Source organism: Canis lupus, chromosome 20, assembly GCF_048164855.1.
Source record: "Canis lupus baileyi chromosome 20, mCanLup2.hap1, whole genome shotgun sequence".
NCBI classification, from domain to species: Eukaryota; Metazoa; Chordata; class Mammalia; order Carnivora; family Canidae; genus Canis; species Canis lupus.
The window spans coordinates 23654869-23674881 of NC_132857.1; the positions used below are offsets into that span (position 1 = coordinate 23654869).

The 20013-nt window shown below is 45.4% G+C and overlaps 1 long non-coding RNA gene and 1 pseudogene across 4 annotated transcripts in view; both read left to right on the forward strand.

Moving 5' to 3' along the window:
• The first annotated feature begins 882 nt into the window (after positions 1-882).
• Positions 883-20013, forward strand: part of LOC140611764 (uncharacterized) — a 90228-nt gene continuing 71097 nt past the window's right edge. For 2 of the 4 annotated variants that reach the window (XR_012012933.1, XR_012012932.1), the window contains exon 1: positions 883-960. This is a non-coding gene — a long non-coding RNA (uncharacterized lncRNA). Of the gene's footprint in view, positions 961-14372; positions 14730-20013 lie in introns of those variants that run through there. The other 2 variants (XR_012012934.1, XR_012012935.1) reach the window with 2 other exon arrangements.
• On the forward strand, positions 2929-6583 carry LOC140611762 (integrator complex subunit 4 pseudogene; annotated as a pseudogene).

Here is a 20013-nt window from a genome sequence, read left to right on the forward strand (position 1 = left end):
GCAGTGCAACCTGAAATCCGGCATTGTACTGCCCCCCGCTGTGGTTTTCTTGGCTACTCTTCCTGTGGCCATTCGGGGTCCTTTCTGATTCCACACAAATCTTCAGATGATCTGTTCCAGCTCTCTGAAGAGAGTCCATGGTATTTTGATAGGGATTGCATTGTGTAAATTGCCCTGAGTCACGTTGACGTTTTCCGAATATTCATTCTTCGGATCCATGAGCATGGAATAGTTTGCCATCTCTTTGTGTCTTCCTCAGTCTCTTTCAGACGTGTTCTGTCATTTTTCGGATAGAGATCCTTGACCTCTTTGGTTAGGTTTATTCCTAGGTAGCGCATGCTTTCGGGTGCCATCCCAAATGGGGTTGACTCCTTAATTTCTCTTTCTTCAGTCTCATCGTTAGCGTCTAGAAAGGCCACTGGTTTCTGGGCATTGATTTCGTACCCTGCCACACTGCCGAATTTGCTGTATGAGTTCTAGCAGTCTTGGGGTCGAGTCTTTTGGGTTTTCCAGGTGTATGGTATCATGTCATCTGTGAACAGGGAGAGTTTGACTTCTTCTAGGCCGATTTGAATGCCTTTTATTTCTTTTTGTTGCCTGATTGCTGAGGCTATGACGTCTAGTGTTATGTTGAATTGCAGTGATGAGAGTGGACATCCCTGTCTCGTTCCTGATCTTCTTCGGGGAAAGGCTCCCAGCGTTTCCCCCTTGGGAATGATAATTTGCCGCGGGCTTTTCATAGATGGCTTTGAAGATGCTGAGGAATGTTCTCTCTATCCCTATACTCTGAAGCGTTTGGATCAGGAATGGATGCCGTATTTTGTCAAATGCTTTCTCTGCATCTATTGAGAGGATCATCTGGTTCTCGTTTTTTCTCTTGCAGATCTGATCAGTCACATGGAGTGTTTGACAAGTGTTGAACCAGCCTTGCATCCCGGGGATAAATGCTACCTGGTCACGGTGAGTAACTTCTCAATGTACCGTTGGATCCTATTGGCTCGTATATTGTTGAGAACGTTTGCATCCGTGTTCATCGGAGACATTGGTCTATAACTCTCCTTTTTGGTCGGGTGGGGTCTTTGTCTGCTTTTGGACTTAAGGTGATGCTGGCCTCATAGAACGAGTTTGGAAGTATTCCATCTCCAGAAGCTTCAGCTGGCCTCACTGTAGTCTCTTTGGCAGGCTCTTGATTTGGTTCAGGATGTTGCTCAGTGGCAAAAGTCATTTGCTCCACTGAGGCAGGTGGCGGCTCCGGCATGTGCGGGAACCCAATAGCATGCACCTGGGCGTGCTCTTCCTCCAGGGTGGCCACGGGTACAGGTAGCTCTTGCATGTCGGAACAGTGAGTCAGAGGTGTTACCACCACATGCATTGGTTTGGTCTGAGCAGCTGGCTTCTCGGCTCGAGCCATGACCAGCTCAATCACCTCTGGCCCTGAAGCTTTAGCAGGCCCCAAGGTAGGAGCTGGGGCCAGTTGTTGAGGTGGTTCAGGATATTGCACAGGGGTGGACACTATTTGCTCCACTGAGACGAGTGGCTGCTCCGGCATGTGGCAGACCCTGATAGCATGCGCTGGGACATGATCTACTGCGAGGGTGGCCAAGATTGCAGGTGGGTCCTCCTTTTTGGGAGAGTGAATCAGAGATTTGACCACCTCATGCATTGGCTTCAACTCAGCAGCTGGTATCTCTACTCTGGCCAAGCACTCAGCACCGACAGCCCTGCCCAGCTCGATCACCTCAGGCCCAGAAGCTTCATCAGGCCCCACCTTCAGAGCTGGGGTGGGCTGCTGACATGATGTTGCTCAGGGGCCAAAGCTGGTTGCTGCACTGAGGCAGGTGATTCCTTTGGCATGGCATGCCGGGGACATTGATAGTGGGCACCTGGGGGAGCTCTTGTTGCAGGGTGGCCAAGTGTGTAGGTGGCTCCTCCAGGTCGGGACAGTGAATCAGAGGTGTGACTGCCTTGTAAATTGACTTGGCCTCAGCAGCTAGCATCTCGGCTCGGGCCATGCACTCAGCACCAACTGCCATGCCCGGCTCAAACTGCTCAGGCCCATAAGTTTCAGCTTGCCCCAGTGTAGTAGCTCTGGCGGGCTCTTGATTTCGTTTAGGATGTTGCTCAGTGGCCGAAGTCGGTTGCTTCACTGAGGCAGGTGGCTGCTCTGTCATGTGGGGGATCCCGATAGCATGCCCCTTGGCATGCTCTTCCTCCAGGGTGGCCATGGGTATAGGTACTTTTTCACATTTGAAATACATTATTGCATATTTGCTTATGTTAAAAAAAAAAACTGTGTCCAAAACTTAAAGATTCTTATTTACTGATGCATTTAAATCTTTCTCATGATGATCTACGGCATTTAACATAGTAGTGAAATTGTTCGTATCTGTGCCTTCAGCAGCTTTTACTTCTGTACTTGTGGTCCTGTTTATATCACTCGGATATCTTTTGAAAAACAATGACATACTTTAGAACCCTGAAGATTTCCCTGGTGTTTTTTTTTTTTTAGTGTCATACATTTCCATTTATTGGACCTACTGAATACATCAGTTAAATGTTTGCTTATTTTACATAAAGGGCCCATTTTCTTTTTTTTTTGAATTTTTAATTTTTTTTTAAAATTTTTATTTATTTATGATAGTCACAGAGAGAGAGAGAGAGAGAGAGAGAGAGGCAGAGACACAGGCAGAGGGAGAAGCAGGCTCCATGCACCGGGAGCCCGATGTGGGATTCGATCCCGGGTCTCCAGGATCGCGCCCTGGGCCAAAGGCAGGCGCCAAACCGCTGCGCCACCCAGGGATCCCCAGAATTTTTAATTTTTTATTGGAGTTCAATTTGTCCACATATAGCACAACACCCAGTGCTCATCCCGCCAAGTGCCCCCCTCATTGCCCATCACCCAGTCACCCACCCCCACCCACTTCCCCTTCCACTACCCCTTGTTTGTTTCCCAGAGTTAGGTGTCTCCTGTTTTGTCACCCTCACTGATACTTTCACTCATTTTCTCTCCTTTGCCTTTATTCCCTTTCACTAATTTTTATATTTCCCAAATGAATGAGACCATATAATGTCTGTCCTTTTCCGATTGACTGTTTTCACTCAGCATAATACCCGGGACAGCTGCACCCCAATGTTTATAGCAGCAATGTCCACAATAGCCAAACTGTGGAAGGAACCTCGGTGTCCATCGAAAGATGATGGATCAAGAAGCTGTGGTCTGGCGGGAAGTCATGGCGGCTCACCTAAAGAAACGAGTGTACGACGAATTCACTAAGGAGGTCCAGCAACAACAGGAGGAAATTGCAACCAAGAAACTGCGATTGACAAAACCAAGTAAATCTGCAGCACTCCACGTAGATCTGTGTAAAGCTCCCTTCCCAGCGGATGCTTTGCAGTATCTACTCCAGTTTGCCAGAAAGCCTGTTGAAGCAGAAAGTGTGGAAGGAGTAGTTAGGATTCTCTTGGAACATTATTATGGAGAATGATCCATCTGTGAGACTGAAAATTGCATCATTGTTGGGTTTATTATCAAAGACTGCAGGATTTTCACCAGACTGCATTATGGATGATGCCATTAACATCCTGCAGAATGAAAAGTCTCATCAAGTCCTTGCTCAACTGTTGGACAGCTTGCTTGCAACTGGCACCAGACTCCCAGAGAATCAAGCTATCCAGATGGGATTAGTTGATGTAGACTGCAAGCACCTCACAGATACGTCTCATGGTGTAAGAAATAAGTGCCTGCAATTACTTGGCAATCTTGGCTCTTTGGAGAAAAGTGTCACAAAAGATGGAGAAGGCCTAGCTGTCAGAGATGTCCAGAAGATGATAGGGGATTACTTCAGTGACCAAGACCCACGTGTCAGAACAGCAGCTAGAAAAGCCATGTTGCAGCTTCATGAGAGAGGACTGAAATTACACCAAGCAATTTATAATCAGGCCTGTAAATTGTTGTCTGATGACTATGAACAAGGGCGCAGTGCTGCAGTCCAACTTATCTGGGTTGTCAGTCAGCTCTATCCTGAAAGCGTTGTCCCCATTCCTTCTTCTAATGAAGAAATTCGCTTAGTTGGTGATGCATTTGGAAAAATTTGCCCCATGGTCAATGATGGCTCCTGGGTGGTTCGAGTTCAGGCTGCAAAGCTGTTGGGCTCAATGGAACAAGTCAGTTCTCATTTCCTGGAGCAAACACTCGACAAGAAGCTCATGTCCGATCTCAGGAGAAAATGCACTGCACATGAACATGCCAAGGAACTTTACAGGTCAGGAGAGTTTTCCAGTGGCAGAAAGTGAGGAGGTGATGCTCCCAAAGAAGAAATAGATACAGGAGCTGTGAACTTGATTGAGTCAGGAGCTTGTGGAGCCTTTGTTCAGGGATTGGAAGATGAGATGTATGAGGTCCTCATTGCTGCTGTGGAGGCTCTCTGCGTGCTGGCCCAATCTTCACCTTCTTTTGCAGAGAAGTGCCGCCCTGATTTCCTGGTTGACATGTTTAATGATGAAATTGAGGAAGTACATCTGCAGCCCATACACAGCATGAGAAAAATTTCTAATAATATCACTCTCCGAGAGGATCAGCTTGACACTGTCCTGGCTGTGTTAGAGGATTCATCCAGAGATATTCGAGAGGCTCTTCATGAACTTTTATGCTGTACTAATGTTTCGACTAAAGAAGGGATTCATCTTGCACTGGCGGAACTGCTGAAAAATTTAACCAAGTACCCTACTGATAGGGACTCTATATGGAAGTGCTTGAAGTTTCTGGGAAGTCGGCATCCAACCCTGGTGCTTCCCTTGGTGCCAGAGCTCCTGAGCACCCATCCATTTTTTGACACAGCTGAACCAGACATGGATGAACCAGCTTACATTGCAGTTTTGGTTCTTATTTTTAATGCTGCTAAAACCTGTTCAACAATGCCAGCACTGTTCTCAGATCATACCTTCAGGCATTATGCCTACCTCTGAGACAGTCTTTCTCATCTTGTTCCTGCCTTAAGGTTACCAGGTAGAAAACTAGTGTCATCGGCCATTTCTCCCGGTATTGCGCCCCATGAGGACCCGTCCCATCAGTTCCTGCAGCAGAGCTCTGAAAGGGTGTACAGTCTTCAGAGCACCGGAACCCTCAGGGAACCCAGAAGCTGCTGGAGTTCACCATCCAGGATCTTCAAAAACTTGGAGAACTTCAGTCTGAACTAGCAGGAGTCGCTGCTAGGAGTTCTCGGCTACCTATCTTTGGTGTCAGCTTCTTCTCCTCAAGGCCTTGCAAGAAAAGCTCTGGAATGTGGCTGCCCCTTTATATTTGAAGCAGAGTGACTTGGCCTCCACAGCAGCAAAACAGATCATGGAAGAGACCTACCAAATGGAGTTCATGTACAGTGGTGTGGAGAATAAACAGGTGGTGATTATACATCACCTGAGGCTGCAGGCCAAAGCCTTGCAACTTATAGTAACAGCACGGACTACTCGAGGAGTTGACCCCTTATTTGGGATGTGTCAAAACTTTTTACAGGAAGTGGACTTTTTTCAGAGGTGTTTTATTGCGGATTTGCCCCACCTAAAGGACAGCTTTGTGGACAAACTTCTTGACCTTATGCCCCGACTCATGACATCCAAACCTGTGGAAGTGGTCAAAATTCTACGGACCATGCTGAGGCAGAGTACCTTCTTGCACCTCCCCCTTCCAGAGCAGATCCACACACTTCAGCCAGCATCATTGAGCCAGCAGGTGAGTCAGACAACCCCTTGCAGTTTACATCTGGATTGGTTGTGGCCCTGCATGTCGATGTGACCCTGGAAAATGTCCAGGACCCTCAGAGTGCTGTGAAGGTCCAGGTCTTCTATCCAGATGGCCAGGCTCAGATGATTCATCCTAAGCCGGCAGACTTGCAGAATCCTGGCCCAGGGCGCCACCGGCTTATCACTCAGGTGTACCCCTCCCATACTGCCTGGACAGAACCATGCCAGGTGGATGTGAGGCTGCTGCTGGCCTACAACTCCAATTCCCGCATTCCCAAATCCCCCTGGATTGACGGTGGCGAAGTGTCACCCCAGGTGGAAACCAGCATCGAGGGCACCATCCCCTTCAGCAAGTCTGTGAAAGTTTCCATAATGCCCAAACCTGCAAGGCGCTGAGTCACAAGCATTGTGTAGAGCTAAAGCTGAGAAAGACCTTCTTAGGTAGCAGAGTGAGCCCGAAGCCTAGAGCACTTCACCTGGAGCCGGCGTATGGGCATGAGCACCATCACCCTTATCGTCTCATCTGGTATCAAACACAAAATAAATTATTTTGCATTAAAAAAACAAAAACCTTCAAGTCCACACCTCTTCCTTCCCTGACTCCCCCCACCACCTCAATAAAGTTGAGAAAACAACAACAACAACAACAAGAATCTGTGGTCTATGATACAATGGAATATTACTCAGCCATTAGAAACGACAAATGCCGTGAAAGGAGAGTGATGTTTGTCTACTTGTTGGGTTCATGTTGTTGTACGTGTGTGTGCAGCCAACCAGCAGTGCTCATTATGTACCAGATCATCTACTAAGAATAGTCTTTTACCCAAAACCAGGAAAGAGGAGAGAGAAAGAACTAGTTTTGAGAGCTTTTTGATTTGGAAAAAGCATTACAAAAATCACGATTTTCATTATACAGTAAGGGAGTAGCTTCCTTCATTCTCGTGAGGATTAACGATAGAGGGAGTCCTGTGAAATGAAGACCACTTTGTATTCCAATTTAATTTCTTGAATTTCTTAATTGTTTCCTTTTCTTTTTGGTTTTTACTGACATTCAAAAACTGAAAAACTTCTAGCTCATAACTTTGTTGCATTTCTAGGTCCTTGCAGCAACAAAAGGAGATTGTCATATTAGGACTAGAACTTTAAGTGAGTCCTAAAGTATTGGAAGAAAATTCTAAAATATACATTGAGGTTCTACAAGGAAAAGATTGAGTTTAAACAAAAGAGCCTGAGCTAATTCTTCCAGAAGGTTTGTTACTTTGAATTCAGAGCCCTTTTACAAGTATATTAGAAAAATAAGTAGTCCCACAGTATCAGTCGATTCATGTATAAATGAGAAGAGGGCTAACATTAATGAAACTACCTCTAAAGTAGTTGACTGCCAAGCTGATTGTTAAATTGGTTATTATGGAAACAGGAGAACCAACTCACACACTTAGAAATGAGGTCCCAGACTGGAAGCACTGGTAAATGTAGCTGCTCATAATCTAAGTTAAATAATTCCTTGACAATCTGAGTAGATCTATATCATCATGGTGGTCTTATATGTAATTTAGGGTGTTTAGTAGGAAATTATTGAATGGACTTCATGATTCTCTAGAGCTTATTTTTGAGAGGTGCTAGTGAATCAGGAGGGAAAAAAATAAATGCTCAAAAAAGTCCTATTGCCATCTTACACATTTGGGGAAACTGTAAGAATATGTCCAAAGAATCTTGGTCTTCAATACTTTTATATACAGTAATAACTAACACCATAAAATAGCACTTATTTAGATAGAATTGATGGTAGACGTGGCAGTACTACATCCTTTTCTACAATGTCTGAGTGTTTGTAGTACTTAAGACCTTTCCATCAGGCATCAACATTAAATATTGAATACCTCTAGAAAGTGTGAAAATAATTTTGTCTTTGGAAGTAGTTAACGTGCAGTTTTTCCGTGTGTCCCATTGGACTTTTCTAGTGATGATTCTCCTAGGATGCTTTATCAGTAGGTGTCTGGATTTTATGGACTAAAAAGCTGATATTTTCTTTTATAATTGAAATCTGTAAATTATCTTTATACTTAATTTTCTATGTCCATTCATAGCAAAAAGTAAGCAAAATATCCCAAGACAAAGAATGATGGTTCCCCCCCCCCACCAAACCTTGAGCATAACCGTTGAGGAACAAGAACTGTCGGAGATCTATGTGTGTGTATCTGTACATACATCCATGCATACATGGCAAGATTTAACAGAAATCACAATTCCGACATCATCTGTGGTTTATGTCACAGCTCTTCTCTGTCGTCAGCCTCTGTTTTTCTCTTTGGGCTTTCGTTGAAAAATACTCAGCCTCATATCTTTTGCTCTGAGACTTTAACTGTAATCCTTGAATTCTTAATTTCAGTTCAGAAACCCTAGTCGTAGAACTCATGAGTCTCCAGATTTCCATGACTGTCACCAAAAATGGAAAATCCTATAGGTTTGCCTTTTTTTTTTTTAATCTAAAGACTTAAAAGCAAGAAAAGAAAAAAAAATGCTTCTTTCTGTCTTGACAAACATGAGGAAGAAACTGCAAACAGGAATACAGGTGGAAGCAACTCCTTCTGTAGCCTCCCCTTGTACTTTTAAAAGAGTTTTGTCATGGGGTTAATGATGGAGAAAGTTGACAACAGGCATTGTATATGTCTGCTGTTCGCAAACTGTATTGTGTGACCGTATTTTTTTCCCAGTCATTGAAAGGATTCTCCCAGTGTGATACCTCTTAATTTAAAGAAAAAAGTGTTTTTTTCTCCTGTAAAATAGTCATCATTTGGAACTGGAGGGTATTACGCTCAGTGAAGTAAGTCAATCGGAGAAGGGCAAACATTATAATGTCTCATTCTTTTGGGGCATATAAAAATAGTGAAAAGGAATAAAGGGGAAAGGAGAAAAAATGAGTGGGAAATATCAGAAAGGGAGACAGAACATGACAGACTCCTCACTCTGGAAAATGAACAAGGGGTGGAAGAAAAGGAGGTAGGGTGGGGGTGTGGGGTGACTGGGTGACGAACATTGAGGGGGACACTTGATGGGATGAGTGCTGGGTGTTATGCTATATGTTGGCAAACTGAACTCCAATAAAAAAATCATCATTATTTTATGACATTTATAAAATGCAGTAAAAGATAAGGAAACCATCCTGAGAGGCAGGATGCCTCTCTCATTTGGCCAGCTTTTTAACATGTTCTACTTATTTTCCTCCCTTATTATTTAAGGCTTTTTTGTATGTATGCACTGTCTTTTTTATTGGCTATATTTTTGAGGAAGAAGCTCTTCAATTTACAGGTGCTGTATATTTTATAGTCATAAATTCATTGATTTCTAGAAATACACATTTGCTTCCATGTATCCATTAGAGTGCAACAATCCTGAACTCCTAGGGATTTTTCACTGATGAAAGTTGTTTTTATACTTCCCTGTTGTATTGAAGCAGGTCTGAAGACCAGGAAGAAAGCTGACTAGTGATCTGAATTGCAAAATGTTGAGAACTAACCAGTGGGTTGTCATGGTGCCTAATGACTCTTGTGTGTGTGTGTGTGTGTGTGCCTAATGACTCTTAAGTACAAAGGAAGTTTATTAATTATTTGAAGTAAAGACAACACAGTCATTTGTAGGAGATCCTTAGCTAGAAAGTTTTAATATTCTTTGAAGAAATCAATACAACCAAACCTTAGAAAGTTTTAGAAGTTACCAAAAAATCAAAACCTGAGCTGCAAAAAAGAAAAGTCATGTATCTGAGGTGACAAACGTAAGGGAAGCAAGCAAGTGCAGGAAAGCTGGAAGCTCTCGATTGGTTGTGGCCACAGAGAGTTTGGACAAGACAGCAGGATGTGCCACTTTTGTTTTGTAGGGAAGTGTCATTTGTGACCGTCATATTTGTAAATGGGTTTTCCGTTGGTTTTGGCGGCAACAATGTTTGCCACTCCTCTGGTCTAACTGGACCGAGACATCCCTCACTTCTATTACCGCTAGTCCATGTGTGCAGTGCTGTTGGTTGGCTTTGGAAATGTGAACTTTGTGGATAAAACAGGGAAGTTTCTCTGGCATCGAGTGGCACACAAGGCTCTGTAGGGATGGTGTGTGTGCATGCGTGCGCATGAGATACTCTCATAACAGGAAATATACAGTACTCAATTTCATCAACAGTAGCTCAAATTTAGTTACTGAAACAGGTTTCAATGAACATTGTATTCTCTGCTTCAGGTTTTTGTAGAAGTGACAAAATTGGACAGTGTAATACCGTAAAGAACTACAAATTCACTAGAATATAGCTGACCTCCCCGCAACGTGGGGATTAGGGGTCCCGACAGCATCCCCCAGCACAGCTGAAAATCCACGTATAATTTTTGATTCTGCCAAAACTTGACTGTTAGTTAGTAGCCCACTGTTGATTGGAACCTTACCGATGATATAACCAGTAGATTAATATGTATCTTACAATGAAGTGAGCTAGGGAAAAGAAAATGTTATTAAAATCATAAGGAAGAGGGGCGCCTGGGTGGTGCAGCCATTGGGCTCCTGGGCGATGCCGTCAGTTAAGTGCCTGACTCTTGGATTTGGCTCAGCTCATGATCTCATGGTCTCTGGATCAAGCCCTGCATCGGGACTCATGCTCAGCAGTGAGTCTACTTGGAATTCTCTCCCTCTGCCCCTCCAACTCGTGTACACACTCTTTCTCATTCTCTCTTAAATGACTAAATCTTTAAAAAAAGAAAATCATGGGAGTAAAGACATCTATGGTGCTGTACTGTATAAAGAAGTGGACCCATACAATGCAAACACATGTTGTTCAAGTAACAACTGTACTCTTACTATATATATATCCCACTTATTAAACTGTGATCATTAGACAGTCATCAGCAGTTGTCCCTAAGGCTAATGAGCTTTTTTTTCTCTCTCTCTCCTACTCCTAGTCTGCAGAACAGGAATGCTGCCCCTCTCTACTGCATTAGCAGGAAAAGATCTCTGAGGGCAATTTAGAAGACCTGGTGTCTGTTTCCACGATTGCCCTTTCCAAGCTGGGTCACCTTTCCTCACTCCATGGGGCCTTTGTTCTGTTATGTGTGCTTGAATAGCAGACAGTCGTCAACCAGTCTCATACAGTATAATCTAGTTGGAAATCTCTGAGCGCAGGACTTACACGACAGCCACCCCGCCCCGGATCCCCTGCCCTGCGTGCCCGCTCTTCGTGGTGCTCGCCACCTTGTGACATGTTACAGATTTATTCAGTCATTGTCTCTTCCACCTGCGGAGGAAGACCAAACCCTGTGGATGGGGGCAGTCGCCTGATGTGTTTTGCCCATCTCTGTGTCATCAGCGCCTGCGTCAGAGCGTGTCGGAAACCACATGAAGCTCGTGGTGAATGTTTCTGGAATGAGTTAGTTATTAGGATCCAAACTGTATTTCTGGGTAATAATTTAGAGATCACTAAAAACTAAGTTCCTATGATAAGGGTTTTAGGTGTCTGCCAGTCGGCTTTATGACGTTCTTTGGTTTGCATGAAAAACTCTATTCCTCCTACAGGATAGAATTCGAAGAGCAATTTATATTTAGAAGATGTTTATAATAAGCCTTATGGGCCCAGTTTATCGCAGTGATCTCTTGTTATTCAAATGCTATATTTTCTCTAATGTAGATTGTACGGTTGTGCCTGGGAGGCATGTGCACTGCATGAAAGTAGGATCTGTGAGGCCCTCTAGCCATCATCACACCATATGGCTATTCCTGTAGATACTTACTTAAACCACAAAATATTTGCACATTGCTTTCTTTCTTAGCAAGTAGAAAATATACATGATAATAAAAATGTTACCTGATAGAAGAAATTTAATTTATTCATTTCACAGTTAAGAGTCTGACAATGAGAGATCTGTCCTAAATGGCTACCTACTTATGCATCATGCTTATTATATGTGTCAGATTGAAATATTTCCCATAATCCTGGTAAGTTGAGGAGTAAGGCCCACCTGAGCGCGACCCGAACGCAAGGGCACGAGGCTTTGCACGAGGCGTGGTGCATGGCAATTGGTCTTTTCTGTTTATAGTCACTCCGGGGTGGGGGCCGGGTCTGGAGTGAGATCATCTCCTGTCCTGCCTTCCGTGCTGTTTGTAGGTGGACACCTCCCACATTTGTCATTCTCCCACTGAATTGTATATCCAACTACTCATGTAACCTCTCCTCCAGTTTCTGCAAATAAACATGATCTCACCACACATACTCCTCTGTATTCTTCACCCCTGTGACTTGACTGCAAGGCTGTCTTCCCAGTTACTCAGCCTCCAGACCTCAGAGTTGTCTTTAATTCCTTGCTGTCTTTCAAACCCCCATCCAGTGCATCAGAAAAAAAAAAACCTTTTATCTTGACCTTCAATATAGATCCAGAATCCAGCTGTTTTCTATTATCTCCACTGCTAGATACTAATTCAAGTGACCATCTTCTCTTGCCTGAATTCTTCAGAAGCCTTTTGTGGGGTTTTCCTGCCTTTCCCCATGCCCCGCTGTGAGATTCTACATGGAGCAGCCATCTCGATCCACTTAAAGCAAAAGTAAGATCCTATAACTCTTCTGAAACCATTTGAAGGCTCATTCAGCTCAGTCACTGTAAAAGCCAAAGTGGGGATGGTGGTCAAAAGGCCTACGTGATCTGTCTGCCCTTCCTTGTCTCTTTTATCACAACCTCTATGTCTGCCTTCCTGACCACTCTGCATCTTCCTTTACTGTTTCTCAGAAACCCATACAAGTTCCCACTCTTGGACTCATTCTAGCTCATTCCCTTGCCTAGAAAATTCTTTGACTTGAATTTCTCTTAGAGAGCCTTCACTTGCTTCAAGTCTTTTCCCAGAGGTAAACTGTTCATGAAGGCCTACATTGATCATTTATTCTAACTGTAAATCCCATCTCGCTGGCACCCCTCATTTCCGTTGTCCTGCTCCATTTTTTCTTTGCTACATGTCTCTTTCTAAAATGCGATGTGATGTTTTGTATTCGTTGCTAATTACTGGTTTCCCACTCTAGAAGCTTCACCAGAGCAGGCACTTTTGCATCTCTTTGTCTCTGCTGTACCCAATGAGGTGAAGACCATGCTTTACACAAGATAATAGCTTATTGAATAATTGAACAAATAAACTATGAGATACAGAATTTCCACTCACTCATTGGACAGATATATTGAGTGCCAATGATTGTAGTCCCTGTACCAGGCATTGCCATACAGTAGAAAGCAAAAGACCCATGTTCCCATGGAGCTTTCTCACGGCCTACTCAGAGGACAGTCACTTTAGAAATATTCATACTGACAAGTGCCTACAAGAAACGTGGGAAAGGTGCTATGAAAGAAAATGACAATGACCATAAAATATCATAATGGAGAGAACTAGCTCTTAAATTAGAGGTTCAGGGAAGACCCCGTTAAAGAAGTAACATATGTGATGAACGTTGTAAGGCTAAGGCTAAGTTCCTACATAGGAAATCTTAATAGCCATTGAGATGTTGAAGAATGTAAAAAAAATATTGATGGGAGTCTCCAAGATTGAGAAAGATTGAAAAAATGGTCAGGGAAGGTGGAACATAATGAATAGATAGATAGGAGAGCAGCATTAGATGTGACTAAAGTCAGCATGGACTAGATCACACCAGGATTTATTGGCTCAGAGGGTTTTGATTTCATCCAAGGTACAAAGAGAAGACTTTGAAGAGAACTAATAAGCAAAGTAACAACATAATGATGTTTGGGGCTTTCACTATTAGGCTACCTGTTGTGGGTTTGGGAACGATTCAGAAAAGAACAGAGTTAGGGACACCTGGTGTGGGGGGGATCAGTCGGTTGAGCCTTTGCCTTTCGGCTCAGGTCAGGATCCCTGCCCAGTGGGGCATCTGCTTCTCCCTCTCCCTCTGCCTCTCCCCGCTCCGACTCATGCACTCTCTCTCATGGTCTCTCTCAAAGAGGTAAAAGTCATCTTTAAAAAATCGAAAAGACTTGAGTTACAAGTGGGAAGGCTAGCCAGAATGCAATGATATTAGTTCTAGTGAGAGATGACAATGGGACATATAAATGTGACCTGGGTGCTGAATATAGAGAAGAAAATAATAAGATGGATGTAAAGTATATTTTAAATTAGAACGGTCATGGGTTAGATGTAGAAACAGATATGGCTGCCTGGTTTCAGTCATCAGCAAATGGATGGATACAGGTAGATAGAAATGTTGGGGTGAGAAACAGATAATAACATAATGAATCATTGACCACCTTTGTAGGGAGATGGGGATTAGGAAGCAGATGATCGGGATCCCTGGGTGGCTAAGCGGTTTGGTGCCTGCCTTTGTCCCAGGGCACGATCCTGGAGTCCCGGGATCGAGTCCCACGTCAGGCTCCCAGCATGAAGCCTGCTTCTCCCTCCTCCTGTGTCTCTGTCTCTCTCTTTCTCTCTCTATATCTATCATGAATAAATAAATCTTTTTAAAAAAAGGAGATGATAAAAAAAATTAAGTCCATTGTTTGAGTTTAATCGGGTTCATTTTGATGATCATCCCATATTTTATACATGTTGTCCCATATTGTCCCAGAAGGCTCTGAAAGAGTGCCTGAGTCTCACAGTTTTGCGTGGAATGAACAACAGGCTAGACACTTCAGGCACGGAAAGCTTGTGAGATGGTGTGTAATATCCATCATCCTGAGTATCTCTTTTCATCCTCACACCAGTAAATGTCGAGTCCGTCTTCCTCAGTTCTCGTCTTCAGGGTCTCGGCTTGGAAAAATCTCCACCTGCTCCTCCTTTGTTTTGACTTTTGGTTGTGATTTTTTTTTTTTGAGTCTGGGTAGACCAGATGGGACCAGGTGAGGAGCAAGGATTTGGCCTACAGCAAAGCTTGGGAAGGAATGTAAATATCGTGAGCCCCGAGAGAACAAAGCCCACAGCAGAATGTCCATGTGAATGAATCACCGACACGGCAAGCCTGGACACAGGACAGGGTAGGTATTCTAGGGGTCCAAACTTGGCAGGGGACACAATGAGAAATGGGGAAAGCATGCAGCTGCAAAAGGTGTCCCCATAACAGGACAGCCACAGGCAGAGGTGGTATTCAAGAGTTCAGATAAAGGGTGGCACCTCATTGTTTTGGAGAAACACACTGAGAATGCAGTTTGGGAAGCTAGGATTGTTAAGAGGCCCATGTGATGGAACAATCAGAATATCCTTGCAGAGCAGTTTCATCACTAGTGTTCAGTGCCCTTCTTGAATTCCTGGGTGAGACCAACACGTGCACCAGATGAAGCCGAGCCAAGCCCGAGGCAGTGATGTGTACAGACTGTCGATTATGGTATAGAATGATTCCTCCGGTGAGCCTTCACTCACATCTACTCCTGGGTCGAGCAGTTTCTTGTTGCCTCTGCTGCATTGTTAAGTTTGACACCCCATGGACTGGTGGTCTCATCATCGTCTCTTAGAGTTCGAAGACTCAGCCAAATGAATAGGTAACATCCTACTTGCTCTTCTCTTACTTTTAATCATAGTAGTTGCCTAAAAGGGTGACTCATGTATTCAAGGCCTTGAGGAGTCATTAGTGAGAAATTGAAACAAATGTGAAGATCCAGAAAGACCGTACCTTTCTGCTTCAAATTCCACGTGTCTGTTTCTCATTGACCTTGCGTGCTATCAAATCACAATGACTGAGGCTCCCCGGAACCATTGAGAAAAGTATCGTGTGTCATCTAAGCTGGGATGTATTTAAAACACTGCATTATCACTTTGCTAAATAAGATATGTTTTTTTTTTCCACGTCTGAAGCTAGATGTGGTCAGATTCATCTACAAATTCCAAAGAACATTGCCTAATACCAGATACCATGAGCCTGTTTCAAAGCCAAGAGTGAATGATGTCTGGAATTTATGTCCCTGCCAGTTTCACACATATTGAAATGATATAGTTCCTAACAACATAGAGATTAGCTGTCACAGTCTTTAAGTGGCAGTTTGGTACAAAAGGACCATGGTTTTTGTCAGGTTTAATCTGATTGGTAGTGAACTGGAAGAGAGAGGCCAGGCAAAAGTTGGTGGAAACAGGCTTTTATTTTTATTTATTTATTTTGTTTGAAACAGGCTTTTAATGGGATGCGCTCCCTGGCTAGGTTCTGAGGCCCGCAGGGGAGAGAGAGCGAGGGGGGGAGTCACACCCAAGCAAACTGCAGGGGGGGTCTATAAAGAGTTTTCCTCTGGAAGATGGGGGCGGGGCGGCATTCCAATTAGGGCAAGGGTTACAGGTCTTTGGGTGCTCAGTTAGGGTAGGGCCGCAAGGCGGCCTTATTGGGAGGTTGCTGGCCTGGGGTCAGCCATTTTGAGGTCCCCAGTCTCCCCAGCCCAACATTCAGATCTTTTTGTTATGTTATAATGGGGCGATGATTCAGATCCGGCTGCTTCCTGCTGATTTAGGGGCGTCGTGGTGCCTGTCGGAGGTGGGCAGGCCAGCGTAGGGGTGTAAAACAAGTTGGTTGACTGATAACCGAGATCTTTCGCGGATTCCTTCCTTGATGATTCAGAGAGAGCAAGGGACCACCATTAATAGTATGCCAATGATTAGGAGTGGGCTTAGAGAGAGGAGGAGCCATATGGTTAGTGGGGTCTGCCACCATTGGGGTGTAGTTGGGTCGACAGGGTGATACTGTCTTTGGAGAGACTCACGAACTTTGGCGAGGACGTGGAGATTGCTTTCAACTACACCTGTTTCGTTGATGTAGTAGTAGCAATCTTCATTGAGACACATACAAGTTCCTCCTTTCTTGGCCGTGAGGAGGTCCAAGACACGTCGGTTCTGAAGAGCTACCTGGGCCACCGGGTTTATTTGGCGTTGTCGGGAAGCAAAAGACTCTGCCAAAGCCTCGATAGCCATTTGAAGCCTCTCGGATAGGTCCCTGGAGGAATCTACAGAGTAGAATAAGGGCCCCTTACCCAGTGGTCACCAGGGTTGAGGCCAGGGAGACCCTGACAACCAGTGGGAGAAAGATCACTCGTTTCTGCTTTTCCAGGGGGCTGATGAGGAGGGCTACTTCTGCCTGACTATAGATAGTTAATCGCGGAACTAGGGAGACAGTCAGGAGCGAGGCAGAGGTATTGAGAGATTGAGATAGGGTGCCATGGCACCAAAAGAATCAGGCAATAGCAGCATGATGAGAGGTGACGTTTGACCGGGTGACGTTGCACAGGGATGAGTTAGGGGCAGAATAACAGAAGGGGAATTGATGGTTGAGAGGGTCAGTAAATAGGGCAACATTAGTGAGAGAGGGATGAGGCAGGCACTGGAGGTGTGGGTGCGGGGCTGGTGCAGCTGAATGCACTTGGGGAGGGGAATGGCCACAAGGGGAGTTTTGCCTAAAGCGGCACAGATAAAACAGTGGGACAGATTGCCCATGCAGGAAAGGCTGGCGAGGGAAGTGCCTTGTTGGATAAGTTTTATCCAGGAGAAGGGGCCCTGGTCCTGAGTTGGGTTAGCCTGTAGGTGGGTGCTCCTGGAGTAGGGGTGACTGAATCCACATGGGCCCACAGGAGGGCTCTTAGAAGAGTTAGGGAAGGTAGGTAAGTAAGATAGGAGAGGAGGAGGTGATGATGGAAGATTTTAAGTGAGCAGGAAGGGCCACCCCGTAGAGAAGCTCAAAGGGACTTAGGCCCGATGGCCCTCTAGGGGTGGCTCTGAGCCTTGTTAAAGCCAGCGGGAGGAGGGTTGGCCTGGACAGGTGGAGTTTCAAGGGTAAGTTTGGTGAGATGTTCTTTGAGAAGGCCGTTGGCCCACTCTACCTTACCCGAAGACTGGGGGTGATATGGGATATGGAGTTTCCAGGTAATATTTAGGCTCTCGGAGTCTTGCCGGATGATGCTGGAGATGAAAGCCGGGCTGTTGTCAGATTGTAGGATCTCCAGGAGGCTGAATCTCAGAATGATCTGTTCGATGAGTATGGTGGTCACCACATCCGCCATCTCCCGAGCTGTGGGAAAAGCCTCTATCCAGCCTGTAAAGGTGTCCACTAAGGTTAATAGGTAGCGAAAGGATTTATGGCGCGGCATGTGGGAAAAGTCAAGCTGCCAGTCCTTGCCAGGTTGGTAGCCATGGAGCTGGTGATTGGGTCCTGGCCTGCGAATTCTCCCTTGAGCATTTACAGTGGAGCAGGTTTTGTAAGACTAACGCACCTCTCCAATTACCTTTTGGAGATGTGGATAGTGGAATCCTGGGAACTGGTGTAAGGCCTTGGGACCAATGTGTAGGGATTGACGTATGTCTGAAATGATCACAGGAGCTAAATGGTTTGGAAGAGCGAGTTTCTTTTGAATGAAGATCCAGTCTTTCTCCCTGGCTATTCTTCCCATCTTTTTTAGTGTGTGAGTTTCCTCATCTGTGTAAGAGGGGGAATGTGGTGTGTTGAGGAAGAGGAGGGGAGCTGATGAGGAGCCTAAGGCAGTGGCTTGGGCAGTTGAGTCAGCTTTGTTGTTGGCCCAGGACACCGGGTCCATGGAGGATTGATGTCCATGGCAGTGGACAATGGCTACTTCAGTGGGAAGGCTGAGGGCCTCTAGTAGTTTTGAAATGAGGGGCCCATAGATTATGGGGCTTCCCTTGGTTGTAAGAAACCTTTGCTCTTGCCAGAGGACAGAATGTGTATGTGTGATGATGGAGGCACATTTGGAGTCCATGTATATGGTAGCTCATTGCCCTTTGGACAGGCGAAGAGCCCTGGTGAGGGCTCTAAGTTCTGCCTTCCGAGAGCTTGTCCCGAGGAGGGGGGAACTGCCTCTAGGATGGCATCTAGGGTAATGATGGCCTATGCTGCGTGTCTCTGGCCACAAAGAGAATTTGGTCAGGGTTAGGGAAGGGCTGATTCTAAAGTCCTGGATGTGGAGGGGGCAGCTCTTCCAGGAGTTGAGAGCAGGAATGGGAGGGTTCTGGGTTAGTAGAGGGGGTAAGTAGGAGGGTAGCCGGACTTAGCCGAGGAGAAGCTGATAGATAGATGTCAGGATTTTCGACGAAAAGGAGCTGGGCAGGAAGGGATTCTAAGGAAGGAGTGTGAGGAGGAGAACCCATCCAGGCTGCAAGAGAGGAGTGGGGCAGTCCGTGGAATAGAGGAGGTGCCATCAGTTCCCATCACGGCTACTGGAGAGGGGAAGCTGGCCCCCGAGTAGGAAGGCACAATGGAGTCAGTCGCCCCCGTGCCCAACAGGAAAGAGATGGGCTTCCCTGCTACCTGGAGCAGGACCCTGGGCTTGGCCTGGCTTAGGGGGTGTCTGAGTCTGGGCCCCGTCAGTCATCATCCAATCCGAGTAGTTGAAAGGCTGGACTTCCCGGCTCAGGGTTTCCTCTGTGTGGAGGCGCCAAGGATCCCCCGAGACCCAGCAGGCGGATTTCCAGTGGCGCATCGTTCCACATTGAGGGAATTGCCGCGTTGGCTCCTTGGGATTGGGACATTGACGGGCCCATTGTCCCTCGGTGCCACATCTGAAGCAAGCCCCAGGTGGGATTCGGTTGGTTCCCCCTTTCTGCGGGCTCCCACCGACGCTTGGGTCTGGAGTTGGACCTTCTGCTGGAGCCTGGCCTGCCTCTTAAGTTCAGCCACTTCCTCTCGGGTGTTAAGGACTTTAAATGCCATTTTCACCAGGTCGGGAATGGGAGTTTGAGGACCCTCCTTGGTCTTCTTTAGTTTTCTATGGATATCGGAGGAGGACTGATAAACCACTGCAGTGGTAATCCATTTTAGCGCATCTGTAAGGACCAGTAGGGGGGATTGAGGTGAGACTCTGGAACAGTCTGCGTGGGGAGGGGAAAAACCTGACTCATGATGCTGGGAGTGGCACGCACACGGAGATTTTCTTACCCTTTAAGTTTCATGGCAGAAGTCTCTCTTTTTATTCAGGTCTGATTCATAAAACACAAACCAGTACATAAATTTCTCATGAGAAACTTTGCATGAAGTGGTACAAAGAAAGAGGTCTTACAGGTGTTTCTTCCACAAGTTCTGAAGTTCTGCGTTTTCAAGTGTGACCTTTGGTGGTTGATTTTTCTTCTGTTTTCCTTATGAGGAGAACATTTTTAAAGGAGACTGCATGATTCAGAGCTGTTTTATGAAAGTTCCTTAAGAACGAAAAAATGAAAAGAAGGAAACCATTTCCTGTAGCTTCACTCTGAGGGACACAACCCCTCTGTCCCTGGCTTGTGACGCTTCCACGGCACACTCCTGCAAGGATGGGAGCTTGCTGTCTTCTCGCTGGTCTGGGGCGG